This window comes from Astyanax mexicanus, chromosome 12, assembly GCF_023375975.1.
Source record: "Astyanax mexicanus isolate ESR-SI-001 chromosome 12, AstMex3_surface, whole genome shotgun sequence".
In the NCBI taxonomy this organism is placed as follows: domain Eukaryota; kingdom Metazoa; phylum Chordata; class Actinopteri; order Characiformes; family Acestrorhamphidae; genus Astyanax; species Astyanax mexicanus.
The window spans coordinates 25,793,454-25,811,236 of NC_064419.1; the positions used below are offsets into that span (position 1 = coordinate 25,793,454).

Consider the following 17,783-nt stretch of genomic DNA (forward strand, 5'->3'; position numbering starts at 1 on the left):
TGTTTTGAACTAAAGCGAGGCCAGAAGTCTGTGGAATGGACTGTCCTTGCTGAACGAACACACCAGCCGTTACTCAGCTGATTATTTCTGCAGGAGCCGTACACAGCTTTGCTTCTGGGAAGCTAGAGCACTACTCTGCCATGGGAAACACTAGGTTATGGATATTGAGCTTTGCTGCTAGCACAGAAGGGGAAGCTGTTTGAGGGTTGAACGCGCATGTGTCGCTACGGACAGGTCAAAAACGGGCCAAAGTGATGCACTGCATCGTCTTCTTTTTACGCCAGATCGTGTTGCCCTCTCGTGACCTCTACATCTGTCCACCACCTCAGCTCAATTAGTCAATGCTGGTATATTTAAATGTTTATGGCAAAAGGATATGAATAACCACTAAAGACAGAGAGGGTGAAAAAAGAGAGTTTATTTTCCTCATACCCTCTTTATTCCTCCTACTCCGCATTATTCAGACACTATTTTAGAAATGCCATCACCACACACAAAAACAGCTGGGCTGGTAAAAAAGAAAATGAGGTACTATTAAAAAGACAAAAACATCCAACTTCTGCTCTTTCTTTCCTTAACACCATTCAGAAGCTATTATTACCCCTCGATTTTACCCAAAGTGAGCATCACCACTAACCGCACACATTGCTTTCTCCTCATTTATTCATATCTGCTTTACCGGACACGTCCAACGCAAAACGCTAACCTCTCACAGACCTGGTGATAAATGTTACCTTTGATTATAGTGTGTGTTCTATATTTGTATGGGGCTCTTCAGTCCTAAAGTCCTTCAGACTTTCCTAAGTAGACTGAGGTACGTACAGCAAGTATCATTATTTTCTGTAATTTTACCTGAAATGGAAAAAAAAAGAAAAAAAAAGTTAATTTGAGCCTACAACATGTTTGTTTGCCTGAATAAATAATCTTAAGCATTTTATACATACGATTTGAGACAAACTTATTATGGTTTTGGTGCATCTTTTAGCTCGATTGGCTGATCGCCAGTAGAAGTAAACGTCTTTAATGCATCATCAGGCAGGGCTTTTATAATGCGCCATGCTCGATTGACACAAGTCTCTAAAGATGCAATATTATGTAACAAAGATGTACTTTCGTTTTTGGCAGCAACAACATTACAACATGCTTCTCCATCTCTAAAAAATATATTATTTTTGTATCTATTTATGATTCCTTCAACTATGCAACTGTTGTCTTTGTGTCATGGTTAAATGTGGTCATCATTATTTTCTGTTTTGTGTGGGTAGTAGCATTGTTAGCTCTGATGTGTTACTGTGCTAATACCTACTCACTGTATGGGCTGAAAGATGCACCCTTGAGAAGGGTATTCAGGTAGTTGTGTGAAATTATTTTACTTTCTTTCCTCCATGAGACACGTTAGCCTTACACATTCTCAGCATGTTTAAGTAACTCAAAATAAACACCAGACTAATAAAATGGAGCCATGCCCAGCACACAGCAAGGACAGCAAAACTGTTTGCAGCCATGTGCCAGCTTAGTAGTTCCATCCAGCAGTTTTAGCAAGGAGCCCCTACAAATAAATATGACCTGATCTTTACACATTATTCATTATTATGTATACACATTGTTTTGTATAGCCGTTGAAGATTATACACACATATCATACTTTCTGGTCCTTACACACACTATGTTAGGTACACTGACTCATAACAATAGTTTTGTTCCAGAATTTTTAACCTAGAAATAGATAATTTAGCCATCAAACCTTTTTTTGTCATAGTAAATACAGTACAGTACAATACAGTACAGTAAATACAGATATGATATTGGTGACAGTCTCTAAGTCTAGTGTTTCTGAAACACATTAGCCTAGCATCTTCTTTAAAAAAACAAACAAACAAACAAACAAAAAGCAAACTTCAGAGACCAAACATGTCCTGCCTGATCATTTTCATTTTGTCTTTTTGCCAAACAGTGCTAGTACAAAATTCTTGTTCTTGTTCTCAGCAGGAAATATCAAGGCACTGGAGTTTCTTCCCAAAGTGCGAAGGCGTAAACAATGAGAACTCTTAAGCTGAATCTTGACATCCTGAGGTCAAGACAACCTGAGAAAGACAAGGCAGCCAAATATGGTGATGGCTTCATGCACCAGAGGAGATGTTCTGGCCTTCACCCTTACAGGTTAGTGACGCAGACGTGTGATGGGAGAGAGACACCACTTTAAGACAGACACGAAGGAGGAGAATATATGCTGAAGTGTTGTTAAATCCAAAACTTTTGTAACTTGAAATGACATAAATGAAGAAATCTGGATGTATTTGATCAAGATTAACAGCAATTTGTTAACCAAGATCGCCTGGTAATACAATAGTCCTGTAAACTATACATACAGTATGGTATGTTCCTATGGTTCATTTATGGAACGTAAATAAATTGTAACACATTTACTAAACAATATTACAGCTCATCAATGCAAACAAATACTGCACAATCATCACAGTGGACTGTCATTTATTGATATTGTAGCATCACTTGAAGTAGAGACACAAGGCCAGTCCCCAGTCCTGATAATCGGTTAACTTATCTAAAACAAGTAGAGAGCATGAAATGACTAGTGCTGAGTAGTAGTAGTGAGTAGTACCGCGATTTTAAAATGGCAGCATCACTGACAGAGCCCTTGTCCACAATTCACCCCAACACCAGGAATGCAAACAAGCAGACTAAACCAACCCAGCCCAAAAACGTGAAGCTAGAGCTACAGAGCTAGTGCTACACTAAAAGGTAACCTAGCTTAAAATGGCTACATTACAATGATAATACCTATCCTGTAAATTCCACGGTTTCACCCCCATCAGTCCCCCCAACCTCCACGTTAGCAAATACCTGATCCCCTCTCCCCACCCGTTATCAAATAGCGACACAGGGCGGCATATCTGACACTGACAACCACACACAAAACCAGGAGGACAGCAATATTATCATCACAGGATTATTCAATTCAAGGCAAAATAACAGGATTGTAAATGGCCTTATAAAAAACTGCATCTGAGCATTTTTTCCACCTAAACAAAGATACAGGCTGTTTATACATTAAAAGCAACTTAAACTAAATAACTGCATTCTGTGGAAGCTTTCAGTCACCTCAGATGGTCTTGCTCATGTGGCCCAGTGTTTAGAACAGCAGGTTATTGATGACAAGGCTGTGGTTTCGATATTAAGGATAGCTAAGCTGCTACTGTTGGGCCCTTGAGCAATAAATCATTTTATCCTAGTCTTTTTAAAGGCATTCACATTCATCCTCTGTTGAGAGTCAGTTTGGTCAGCAGGGCTTTTGCCCCGTTATTCCCTTTGACTCATCTGCAGCTTGCGGCCCTGACTCAGCATCCCACTCGTGTGAATCAACACATGCTAAGAGGCTGTGGAGCTGCTTCCAGAAGCCGTCCACCTGTTAGAGCGGAAAGAGCTGTTCTGGCCACGAGTTCCAAGTCCCAAATGACCCCTTAAATTAGTCCTTTATAGTGAGAGTATCCAATTCCACTATTGGACACTGTGCTCAGGGGATAAACATGGAGTTGTCATTAACTACAGTTACACACACACACCATTTGTTCAATGTTAGTGATGCACCAAGCTAATTAGACAGAACTATTGTCAACTAAGTTTGATTGATGATCCTTCTGTGTCCTGGGAAAATCTGGACATTTTGTGTGTAGTGTTCCCTTCCCTCCTACGTAACAAACAGCTCTGGTAAAAATAAGAGAGCACTTAAAACGATGAGTTTCTTTGATTCTACCAAATTGAAAACCTCTGGAATATAATTAAGGGGAAGATGGATGATCACAAGCCATCAAACCAAGCTGAACTGCTTGGATTGTTTATGCACCAGGAGTAAAGGCATAAGGTTATCCAAAAGCAGTGTGTAAGACTGGTGGAGGAGAACATGCCAAGCTGCATGAAAATTAAAATGTGATTTAAAAAACAGGGTTATTCCACCAAATATTTTTTTTCCGAACTCTTAAAACTTTATGAATATGTACTTGATTTTTCTTTGCATTATTTGAGGTCTTAAAGCTCTGAATCTTTTTTTTTTTGTTATTTCAGCCATTTTTTCTGCAAATAAGTTCTCTAAATTACAAAATAAATGTTGTGTGTAGTTTATAGAATAAAACCACAATGTTCATTTTACTCAAACATATACCTATAAATAGCAAAAATAGCAAAAAATAGCAAAATTCAGACACTGAAGTGGTCTCTTAATTTTTTCAAGAGCTGTATTAGTGTTTGATGCTTGGATTGGCTTGGGTTAGGACCTTAGGAATAGAGTGTTAGGAGTGATGGTGGTGTGTTGGTGTGTGTTGACCAGATGGATGTGCAGCAACAGATTCAGAGCTTCTGTCTTTGACTTTACTTTATCTACTAGGTGGAGCAGCCATAGGTAGGAATGTCTAATAAAGCAGACAATGAGTGGCCACAGTGTTTAAGAACTCCAGCAGCACTGCTGTGTCTGATCCACATATGCCGGCACAACACACAAGCCAATCCACCCAAAAACCCAATAATACCAGCTCTGTGGTCGTCCTGTGGGGTCCTGACCTTTGAAGAACAGGGTGAAAGAATGAAAATTTATACAAAAAGTCATACAGAGACATAAAAATACTACAGTCTATAATTACAGAATGAGTGCAGAAATAGTAGTCTGATAGTGCTCCTGCTGCCTATTGTCACACTGCAAATCAAATAAACCATGGATCACCTGCTATTTTAATGCTCTCCTACCTATATGTAACATGATTGATCTGATAGCCACTCTGGAGAAAAGCATCTGCCACAATACTTAAGTGTAAATTGAGGATTGTTTTTCACCCATTTAGAAAAATGATTCCTAAAGAAACCACCAACTAGAAGATTGTTTTTTGGTTTTGAATGTGCTATCACTCCAAAGATCCCTTTAGGGCACCTTCACTGTATATTTGTGGCTTTTGCGACTTCCTGCTGCACCACATGTGTGACGACAGATTTATGACACTACAACAAATTAGCGACAACAGGCAAAAACAGCCACAAAAGGATGTATTAGGATAATGGCATATGCCAGTCTTTGTATTTTTGCTGCAGCTAGAGTGTAATGTCAGATCTGCACCTTGTCAGCCTCAGGAAGCCTCCCAGTTTTTTTTTTTTATTGTATATGGGTAAACTTGGGTGGGACACTAAAGGAGCATTCTGAGTTGAGCTGCGTGGGTGGCTCATCATATTTCTGCAAGTGGTGACTCAGGCAAATCATTGAGTTGAGCAAACAACCAGGGAGAGAGAATGATGTACATTTACTGTGAAACAAATAAGTTCACAATGACTCCTGTGAATATTTGTAAATACTGAAGACTTCTGAGATAACCAGTACCATGTGTCTTATATGCTCTCTTCATGGGTTCTTCAATAAATGCAATGGTTTAATATAGAACTATGACAACTCAGAGAACCATTTTAAAGCTTAAAATATTACTCTCTCCATTCATGATTTTTGGTTAGATGTATGGTTGTTGGACTTTTACATCATGGGCAGCATTTAGTACAGTTTAGTATAATGTAATGGATAATACAGTGTCTAATAATACTAATTCCATGTGTTAAATTTAGGCTTTGGTCTTTGGCCTGACCTGGAGAAGCGCACTATGTTACACTTATAATGGTGCCTGACTATGAGTCTAACAATCCTAACACTGTATTCTCTATAAATGTAACATGCACTTTTTTTTGCACTATAAGGTGCACTTAAAATCCTTTAAATTTCCCAAAAATAGTCAGAGCGCCTTATAATCTATGGTGCCTTATGTATTAATTTTACCAGTCAGGTATTAAGGAGAACCTCCCTGAAATCAACTTTTGCAACTTGGGATGTCTGAAAATTAAGGGATTTTAAGTGCGCTTTGTAGTGCAAACAAAAAAAATCCTTACTGTCTACCACTGCTCTACACTTAAAAATAGAAAGAATATAAGTGTAGTAGCAACACAGGCAAAATGTTCAGTGTAGGTCTTCTTTCACAGCTACAGTAGCCGCAGTAGCCCAGAGTCCAGCACTTCAGCTGAGATGAACGAGAGTAGAACATGAAGGAGACTTCTGCTGATGTACAGCCCGCTCACAGCCTCCTTCATTTTAAACATACTTGTTCCTGACGGGTTTCCCATTCAGCTGCGAGTCCTGCTCATTCATACACTCCGGGCTCCTACTTTCCCTCCATGTGTGCATGTCTTTTCACCACATCTAGGATCTGGCCTGGACTGAAGCCAGCATCCATCTGGAACTTACTGCAGCTGACACTTCACAATACAAGAGTCAGGGAACAGCAGAGTTGATACACAAGGGAGAGAAACATTTTTTTCTGTTAACACAACATGGAAGGCCTTTTTTTTCTTTAAAAAGAACTTGATGCATAATGTGAACATGATTTGTAATGTTTCAAATTCACTGTTCACTCAGACACAGTCCATATGTATGAAAGCTGCAATAAACTGACTGTGATGTCACAGCAATGAACATTCAGTATTCCCAAATGACCACAAATTCAGCTCAGCAGTTAAGCTCCACCCTTTTGTGCTGAAGTGATGCAGATTGTTGTGATTTTAGATGTTGTGGGGAAATTATCAATGAATTTCTGCTGCTCCAAAGGAATCTGGTCTAAACATTTTACGGTTTGTACTAAATCTTTCATACTGGATTGTTCTTTTGTAATAGGCACAATGCAGTGTAGCCAATCAGAAAATAGATGATTAACATATCAGCTAAAAGGAGTTTCACAGATATCAGTAAATTCATTCAATTCTATTCATCTTACACCTGAATCACACATCAAGCTGGTTGACCAGTCTTACTGTGTTCACATGGGCAGGCAACAAGTCACTTTTATCCTTAAGCAAGCTAACTAACTTAGATAAGGCTACAATATACAGTATATGAGGAATATATGAGGAAAATATATATATGATCAATTTCTTTGAATTGACTATTTACAGTTACATGTTTGAGTAAAAAGAACTTGTTGTTTTATTCTATAAGATTCAAATAAAGACATTGTCACTTAGAGTATTTATTTGCAAAAAAAAAGGTCAAAATAATGAAAAAGATGCAGAGACCTTAAACCCTAAATAATGCGAAGATAATGTTAAGATAAAGTTCATATTCATTTAAAAGCAACCATAATGCTAATCTTTTAATTAGTTCATAATTCAGCATTTGGTGAAATATCTTTTTATTTTTTAATCATATTTCATTTTCCTGTGTCTTGGCATGCTCTCCACCAGTCTTTCATGCTGCTTTTGGGTGACCTTATTCTACTCCTCGCACACAAATACAAGCAGTTCAGCTTAGTTTGATGGCTTATTAGTCTTGATTATATTCCAAAGGTTTTAATGACAGGGTCTTAATCTGATGGTCCTTTATCCACACCTTAATTGATCTAGCTGTGTGGAATTGAGCATTGTCCTGCAAACAAAAAAGACACAAGTTTTCTATCAGGATAAACTTGTGTGCGGCTTGATTTATGAGTCCTTCGCAAAAAGAGGAATCTACCCGATTCCAGACTTGTTGAGGCATTCCCAGATCATTACAGATCCTCCACCATATTTCACACCACATTGGTATTGGTTTCTGAACTCTTCCATAAGTATTTTAAAACCAGTGTTGGGAGGAATGGCGTTTTTTCAGTAACGAGTAATCTAACTAATTACTATAACTGTAACTATAACGCCGTTACCATTTCCGACACCCCGTTACTGCACGTTACTTTAGCCGCTCTATGAAGTTTTTTTTTTTTTTTTTTTTTTAACTTCGCTTTGCCCTGGTTAACCCCTCCTTCGGTGAACTTGAGCTTCTGGCCGCTGTGCCTGTGGTTTGGCGTGCTGAAGTGGGGCACAATTGTGACGATTTGCGTGCTCTAATCAATTCAGTGATTGCTGTGGACAACCCAAGTTCCGAATTAAGGACATTAAGCTCTTTTTAGCTGCTCCGTTTTTTGTGGTGCTGCTGCTTTCTCTTTTAGAGCTTAGATTCTCTGCCCGAACCCGACCTGACCCAAAGACCGTCCCAAAATCGGGCTCCTATTTTTATTTTATATAAAGCTCTGGTGTGATAATCACAATGTTGCTAAGTAACCAATTATTATTGTTCACTAAAGCGAACGAAATAGCGAAAACTGAAAGTAAAAAAACATTTGTGTTAACTGAATCTAATAAAAACGGTAATTAAAAGGAAAAAACATAACTATCTCGAACTGTATTTTGTGTTTATAAAACTAACTAAAACGAACTGAAATTACTGATAGAATACCCTCATTTTTGTGTTTAATTTATTTATAAGCGCTGTTGTTCAGCGGGCGGTGTTGTGCCGAGCGCGCGGCACCTCGTGGTCAGTTAGTTCTTGTGTAAAGCGCTCGCGCTAGCCGTAAAATACAACAGAAAACACTGAGAAACTGCAGAACTATGTATGGGATTACAATATGAGCGCCAGGCAGATGAAAGAGAAACAGGAGATACAGTATGTGAGAACATTTACCTGTGAGTAGCTCACACCAAAACACGCAAATCTCTTTCTTTCTCTTTCTCTCTCTCTCTCTCTCTCTCTTTCTCTCTCTCACGTTTATTAGATTGATCTGATAAGCTGTATAAAAACTAATAGAAACTAGCAAGCCCACCCTAAAAACAAATTAAAACTTACTGAACAGAAAAAATTAAAACAAAATAAAATTAAACTATAATAAAAATGAAAAATGTTATAATCACGCAGCTCTGGGCGCACGTGAAACGCCTCCGCATTTGACTTGCAGCATTGTGTGTAGCTGTTCTTAAAAATCATTTTAATTAGTTCTGTGCTTTTATGTTAGTGTTAATTAACATAATTCTGATTATATTTTGCTTGGCTTGGTTTGTTTAATTTCATCCCCAGACGCGTTTTTCCGTTTTTTTCAGTATTACAAGTTTTAGTAATTTTCTTTGGTTGTGTGGAGAATTTCTGTTTGTTTTTTTTTTATTCGTTAGAGTATATTTTTGTCAACATTATGGGCTTATTTTTGTTTGTTGTTTTTCTAATAATAATAGTAAATACATAATTGATTTTTTTTTTTTTGACGGGCGAATAATAAAAAGTAACTCGATAGTTACTTTTACTGGTAACGAGTTACTTTTATAGTGGAGTAACTCCGTTAGTAACTTACTTTTTTGGAGAAGTAACGAGTAACTATAACTAATTACTTTTTCAAAGTAACATGCCCAACACTGTTTAAAACATAAGTATTCTTGTTGTTTCTAAATAAATTTCACCGCAGCCATGTATGAAGTGAAAAAGCTTTCGAGCAGCACCTCCAGACACTTGTTTTCTCCAGCCCTATTGTGAGCATTTTTCAAAAACGTGCTGAGATGATGGCAGGAGATTTCTTGATTCTCTTTAAAATGCACATAAACTGTATAAACTGGTTTACAAATAATAAAATGCATTAAAAATAGTGCAATATGGGTGGTGCAATATCTTTATTATTGTCTAACATGGACTGCATGCATTTGTGTAGGATGCTAATGTTCATGTGTGTTAGGTAGGAGGCGTGTGTAGAATGTCATGTGTTCTACATCCTAATGAACAGACCACTTGTCCCATGAAATCTATTCATTACGCAGCTCTTTAAGAGACGATAGGCCTAACACAGATGTCCCTTCACTTAATCCCATTACAGGTGGGTTATGGGAAATGCTGGCACCAGGCCTTGCTTCCTGGCGGAGTAAAAAAAAATAAGTCTGTGAGTACGTGTGTGGGTGTGTGTGTGTGTATGTGTGTATGTATGAATGCCTTCCTGCCATCATATCCTTGCCGGCTAATACGTAACAGTGGTCTAGCTGATTCATTTCAGATGGCACCGGCAGTGTTAGGGCAGAAACATGGCTGGCTGCCTGTTTTGAGGCCTGGCTCAGTCCGCTCTGAAAGACTCTCTGTTGCTCTGCTTTTCACTAATAAAAACCCCATGCCGCTCTACAGGGAAATAAGGGGCAAACTAAAAAGGACCTGCTTTTTTATACTTTTTTTTTTTGATAAGTGAGTGTGTGTGTGTGTGTTTGAATAGGAACCTATCTTGGCCTTTGAAGTGGTAAACGGTTGGGTTTAATGCGCCCCCAGTTAAAAAGGCCTACACTCAAAAGAATGAAGGTTCCTTTGCCATCGAGGAAAAGAGCCAGCACTTTGATTTTGTTTCAGTGTGTTTTTTTTAACAAGCGTCTTCACAGTTTTGGAATAAGAACAAAAATGGATTGTGACTCGGCCTACCGCGAAGCTTTGCTGTTAAATCCTCTGACTTCAAACTTCTTCTCAAAGTTCAGCCAAACTTGTTAGTAAAGCTAATTCTAAATGAAATGCTTATTTTTTTATGCTAGCTCTTTTATCTTATCATGTATTTCTAATTTTATCTACTAATCTGGAATGTCAGTTACCCAATCCCTGTTTATTTGAACTCTTTCTATCACTAATAATGCCCCCAAACACTAGAAGGGTCCATCTCTCCTTCCAGGCTATGTTCACATTACCAAGCTGAAGTGACTCAAATTGGATTTTTTTCTCAATTTGGCTCAGATTCGATTTTTTCATGGCTGTGTGAACATGCCAAATCAGATTTTTTTTTAATCAGATTTGAGTCACTTTCATATGTGGTTCCAAACCGGATACATATCCGATCCATGGACATGCGACATGAATGTGAAAGGTCAAATAGGAATTCATGCGTCTTTTTTTTTTTTTGCTTTTTTTACGCATGCGCTATGTGCTTCTCTCTCATACCCACACATCTCTAGATGCAGCTGAGGCAACATTTATACACATGTCAATGTGCGCATGTGAGGTGTTTCAGGGACAGATTAATTCACATTACACACAGATACAGATCACTTATTCACATTTGTGAATGTGAATCGTCAAGATTTCAAACTACACCAACCATAATCACATTTTTCCAGTGTAATCACTTTTTATTTACTGTCATGCATGTGTCCACCCTGTTTTATATTTTATATTTTTCATGGTGATCTTGGTGGTAAGATTTATATTTTCTAAAAATACTTTAATTACAGTGATGTTTCACCAAAACAGAGTGGACAGCTTAAGCTTTATTTGAGTATTGTGAGTTTTACCTACATATGGAGACAATATTGGAAATGTTAACCTCTTAAGACTCTGCATCCTCATATGGGGACATTACATTTATAATTCTCTGCACCATGGTACTTGATACGCAGATCACATGACAACATTAATCTCAATTGATTGAAAACAAGATAGCGGGAATCCCAGTCAAAAGTTTCTACAGCCAGTCCAGACAGAAACATGGACCGGGTAAAAATCTCATTGAATTTTATGTTTGAAACTATTTATTTACTGAGTTTATTTACTTGCTGTAGAAAATTAAAATGCATAGTGGGTCCTTCGGATCCCAAATGGTAAGTTTCCTGTACAAAGATAAAGTTTAGTTTTTTAACTTTTTAGGTCGTACTAATCTCAAATAGCTGGAGAAATTAAAAATTCACACCAAGCAAAGGTCCAGGTCTCAAGAGGTTAAATAAAATGAAATTTGTTAATTGCAAGGTTGTGTGTATGAGTTGGGGAGCTAGCGAACTGTGTTAGTCCCTGTTTTCACACAAACTGAACCCCTGTTTTAAGTTGAACAGCAGTAACTGGTTGAACAGTAGCTTGAGGAGAGTAAATCTCTCTCCTGTTATAGAAGCCCATCTGTTTCTCATCCCTCTCTGAAAAATATCTGACATATACATGCTAGTGGCCGTAGGTCTCCAAGCAGCCTGCGGTTTCTCTCAGCCGCGGCTTCTCGTCCGCGGCCACTTTTACAAATTGCACTTCAGGCCAGTCAAAGTGGATTAGGCTGATCTATGAGTGAAATGTTGCCATCATGGGAAAAGAGAAAAATGTCTTAAGACTGTTTAAAGAGACAGCACGTTGACCTAAACAAAGGCCACGAGTTCAACCGCCACTGCTGTGCTCTCATTCTCAATCTGCCTTGGTCAGCAACCGAGACAGAAAAATACCACAGAGGCAGGAATCCTGGGTCTGCTGGGTTAAGTGAGATTTATTTGGAAAAGAAATGCGACTTTCCCTTGTCCACTTCCTTCATGATGAACCTCAAACCCAACCAAGAACCCTCAGAAAACAGAAGTCTGGATATAGTATTTTTTTTTTCTCGACTCAAAACGTGTTTACGGTCATTGGCAGCCGGAGAGAAAAAGCAGAAAGACAGAATGAGCCTGTTGCTCCTCTGAGTTGGTCAGGCTCACGAACAGGACAGGATGTTTGCCGTGCCAAAGCTAGCTCAGAGGCAGCACCTCTGCCAGATCACACAAACAGACACTGGGCTCGGAGTAGGAACTTTAAAAATGGATGGCGGAAACTTGACTCACAGTAATCGTTTCATTTTTGTTTACAGGCCGTCAAACCTTTCAACACCTGAAATTAATTTAAGGTGTACTTTTAGCCATTGAGGTAATCCATGCTAAATTGTAAATGTATTGCTTAATGTTTTCTTAATCAGACTTCAGGTCCAAAGACCAATTTCCACACCTTTACATTTGTAAAAAAATGCAAAAAGTTTCAATAGTATCAATAACTTTATATTACTAGGTATGATTAAACAAACTGGAAACACTGACATGTTCAATCATGTAGATGATGAAATTGACACCAGATTCACTTGCCAGACTTGAAGCTACAACTTTAACCTCTTAAGCTCCAAGCCTATTTTTTTTACCATTTTCCGCCTGAAATTACATACTCACATTTGAAGGCTTATCACTCCAATATTAAATAATTTAGAGTCAATTCTATGAATTAATATCACTTAGAAGCCTTTAAACAATTCATTTAAGGCATTTTAATTATTCAGTTGAACATGTAATGGCCAAAATATGGTAAAAACCAGGATTTTTTTTATGCGCTTTTCAGATTTTCTATTTTGTTATTTTATTTTCAGACACATAAAATGAACTATTTATATGGAACAAGGGTTTTGGCAGCTCTATATTTTGCTATAATGTGTTTACAATCATCATATAAAAGTATAACCTGCTACCTTTTGCTGGTTAGGAATTATAGTGATTTGAACCAGTAATGGTATGTTCTTTCTCCAAAGGACTGGAAACTTTATAAGAATAAAAACTACCACTTTTATAACTCATTTTGCAGTAAACTCTGGGTTTTTGTGTGGTCAACACCTATACAAACAGAAATCCGCACTGTCTTTTTAAGAGCGGTTTTTCTGCAGAGTGGAAAGTCTATTAGACTCAGTATCTGTGGCCAAGCATCTTCCTTCCTTTGCCTTTCAGCTGGCAGAACTCGCCCCCTGATTGGCTGACAGACCTCATTTGCATACCGTCATGTCCAGTAGGCTCCGCACTGTCTGGCTGTGGGCCAGAGTCGGCGTAGCGTCGAATAAAATGCTTTTAATTAGGAATTAAAGTTTAGATTCTGTCTCACATTATTCCTAGCGCGGGGGGGATATAACTGTGGATTATAGGAGACTGGGTTGATGGATTTTCTTGAGTCTGCACTCGTTTTGAAGGTAAGAGAGTGGGGGACGCGCTGGTGGGTGTTGGGGGGGGGGGGAGTGACGTTAGGTAACTACAGGACAAAATCTGAGCATATTTTAACTCTGAACACGCGCTGCAACGCGCTCTTTCAGCTCTAACTCAGGAACCGTACAGTAAAACGGAGCACAGTTTCGGAATCTGGAGGGGCAGACGGTTCGAATGGTATATAACATGACCGCATTCGATCAAATATGGACGTACGATAAACGGAAATATGAAAATTATGATTTCATATTTTCATAACCAAGGCATATTTCGCCCTAAATGTTTATTTTCTGAAAGGAGATACAGCTAAATAGGCTCGATAACTGAAAAGCAGAGATTCTAAGCTTTAAAATGGTATATTGGGTGTCTATATTGAACCTATACCTATTCATAAACACAGCCAGATATTAAATATCATATTTTTCTGGCCCGCCGTGTTAAGAGGTTAAACAGCTCATCTGAAGTACATGCTCAGGTCAAGGAGGCGATAAAAGACCACGCGGTTTGCTTTTGCTCTTTTTGCAGCTATTAGAGAGAGAAACACATAGTGCATGCGTAAAAGCTAAAAGAAGCATGAATTGCGATTTGACCGTTCACTTTCATGTCCATGGATCGGATATGTATGTTCATATGTGTTTAGGACCACATTTGAAAGTGACTCAAATCTGATTTGAAACATTTTGAGATTTTAGTAATTTAGGATATGTTCACATTACCAGGCTGATATGACTTAAATCAGATTTTTTGTGGCTCAGATCTGATTTTTTCATGGCAGTGAGAACGTCATTTTCATACGTGGTCCTAAATCGGATACGTATCCAATCCATACACATGAGACATAAATTTGAAAAGTCAAATAGTAATTCATGCATCTTTATGCTTTTCTGCATGTGCTACATGCTTCTCTCTCGTACCCACACGTCTCTTGGTGCAGCTATAGCTGCAAAAACAGCAAAAGCAAAACGCTTGGCCTTTTTTCACCTCCTCGACCTGAGCATAACAACTTTAGACCAGCTGTTTTCTGTTTCTCCACTTCAGCAAAAGATGCTCCACATATGAGCTGCTAACTCATCCATTTCACCTTTATAAAACTACAAATCGTCTCTCAAATATGACGTTTTGTGTTGTTGGTGAAGAAGGCGACGTTTATACTTATATCAATGTGGATCAAATCAAGGAAGTTGCAGTTGGGGTTCGAACCCCCACTCGTGCAGCTTTGCCATCAGCTGCCGGTACCCAGAGGAAGCAAAATTGGCCCTGCTCCCTCCGAGTGGGTAGATGGCGCTCTCTCCCCACAGCACAGGGCATCTGTGAGCTGATGTATCAGCTTTCCTCCGAGTGCGCTGTGATGCTACTCGGCAATGCTGCATCAGCAGCAGCTTAAAATGAGCGGGTGTCTGACTTCACATGTGTAGGAGGAAGCATGTGCTAGTCTTCACTATCCTGGTGTGTTGGGGCATTACTAGAGATAGGGGGGAGTCCTAATAAGTGGGTTGGGTAATTGGCTGAGTAAAATTGTGGAGAAAATGGGGAAAAAATTATAAATAAAATTATACATATAAAAAAAGATCTGAGCAAAAAATCGGATTTGAGCAATGTGGCTTGTAATGTGAACGTGGCCTTAGTTCAAATCAAAAGCTTTGATGTCACAGACAAAATTCTCTCAATCTGTGAAATTATTTAACAGCTTTCTAACCATAAGTAAATTATGTATGAAATAGACCTACATTTTCTTAGACACACTGACGTGTCCTTCTAAGCTATTGAGCTACTTTTCCTTTAAGTGCACTTGAATATGTATGTTCTTGTCTACTTGTCTACTGGTTTATCTATTCTCTTTTTCTCTCGTCTCTCTCTTTCCCTGCTCCTCCGCCTCTCTTCTTCCTTCTGAGGCTTGTGGGCTTGTTTTTGATGCAGGCTTAATCTGCTAAATCCTTCAAAGAGCGGCCTTTTGGAAGAAGAGCAGTCCTGCATTACCTAATGGCTTCTGTAGGGCCTGGGAGGGAGGGGGACAGTGGCCAGTAATCTAATCTACAGGGACGGCTTCATTGGCACCAGAAAACTTGGAGGGGGGCGGTGGAAGGAGGTAATTCAATCATTGTTTTCCTGATTTAAGGCATCTTGTCATTCTGATGATTTAGGTGACGTGCAGCCTCCTGGACAGGAGACGGAAGGTGCCAGAAAGACATGCCTGAGATGAGGGGATTGGAGTTCAGGTCCGGTGTCAGCACAGGGTTCGGCAGGTACAACAGGATTTGAGTGCTGTTAAAGGTGCGGAAACAGTGTCACCTCTGACACGGTACTGAGAACTATGCCAAGACGGCCTCACTGAGAATAGCCACACAGGCATCAATAGAGGCCAAAGTAAGTATTTGGAATCTGCATGGTCTTAGTAGGCCTGGCACAATAATTAATTTATCATCATGACCTCTTATATAATAAATAGACATAACATCAGTCATTTTGCTGACCATGATATCATCCATTGTGTTTTCTTGCATATATGTTTACATACACAGAAACTTTACTAAAATTTTGTTCAGCCACAGTATGGCCAGTGCATCAAATAGAGCAGAAAAAAGTGAAGAAAAAAAATTGATCTCTCCCAAAATATTATTAATTAAATGTTTTAAAAGTATGTTATTACATTTTTATGCAACTTTATTATTGTTATATTAGTGGAATCAATTAGAATTAGTACAGGGATTCTCCACCTTTTCCACCTTATGACCGACCAAGGACGCATTACTCTAAATAAACATGTATTTGCTCCTCATAGTAGGAATGTTACACTTCATATTAAAAAGCTTTTTGTACATTTTATACAGTGGTCCTTGATCTGGGTTCTTTCTGGAGTAAACATGTCCATACCATCTCTAGAACTCTTAGCCCAGTTTTAACTAAACTGTAAAAAAAATATTCTTGGGGTTAGTAAATATAACATAAGTTAATTGTGTAAAATCTACAACTAAAATTTAAGCAACTAAAATGAAAAAAATTACAGCAGTGAAACATACTTTAGATAAGCCATTAAATAGTACTAATTATTGTACACTTTGTTTTCTAAATATTAAGATAAAAAAAAAACAGGAAAATCTTTATTTGGGTAGAGTTCTCCAAATACATTTGAGTAAATATCTTAATTTATTTTAATTTCTTAGTACATTACACAAAAAGTAACTTTTTTTCCTATTGGTGTCTGGCATCACTGTTTGCGTAATGGGCGTGTCCACTTAATCCTCAGTCACTATAAGTGTGTAGTCTTGTCCACCAGGGCTACCTTCACTTTTTTTCATAGCTTTTAATATTTTAAAGGCTGATTAATTGCCTAGAGATAGTGTTTTAGGATATAAGAGCATGCTACTGTTTATATTGCTGTGCAGTGTGTTTTTGTGCTAGATTCATTTAATTAACTTTTTTTTATACACATTTTTATTCCAGTTTTTGTCCCAGTTTCTCCCAATTCACAAGGCCAATTACCCAGCCCACTCATCAGGACTCCCCCTATCACTAGTAATGCCCCAACACCAGGAGGGTGAAGACTAGCATATGCCTCCTACGAACACCGCCTCTTTTTGGAACTGCTGCTTATTTAGATGCAAAAAATACACATTGCCTGGTCTGGAAACGTGCAAAAGGCATGTACTAATTAATCATGGTGTGTTTTGGGCATAATGTGAAATAAACCAATCAGTGTGTCACTTGCCATGCTCTTTAAGAGCCAGGTGCGCTCTGACTTCGATGTATTGTTAGTTTAATGGCGCAGCGCTTCTGAGCTTCTCAGCAAAGGGCCAGCATTAAAAAATGTTACAAAAACACCAATGTTGTTTGTATTCTGTTTACTGTTGATGTGATGCTGCATTTAATCTGCTCTGTCACGTCAACGCACATGAAAGCACAGCCCCCTTAATCTGGTCACATGTGGGCATTACAAAGGGGTTCCCTGTGACGTCCAATTAAATCGTTTTAATAAATAGGAAATGCTTTTAAACAAGCTGTTATTATTTCCTATAAACTTATACATGTAAATGTATATGTATACATAAATATGTTTGATTGAGTCTCATAACCCTATCATAAGCAAAGTTTTCCAATTAAATTATAAATTAATATTTTAAAAACCCAACACTCTCAGCAACATTTCCCATGCTGTATTATGTTAATCAGAGTCCCTGAAAATCAGCGGGGATTGATTATAAAGG

General features: G+C 38.3%; 1 long non-coding RNA gene across 1 annotated transcript; it reads left to right on the forward strand.

Annotated features, from left to right (window-relative positions):
- Positions 1–13,400: 13,400 nt before the first annotated feature.
- LOC111192722 (uncharacterized) lies at positions 13,401–17,550 on the forward strand. Its single transcript, XR_002650108.2, has 3 exons — positions 13,401–13,568; positions 15,723–15,945; positions 17,023–17,550. It is a non-coding gene; the product is annotated as an uncharacterized LOC111192722 (long non-coding RNA).
- Positions 17,551–17,783: the final 233 nt, after the last annotated feature.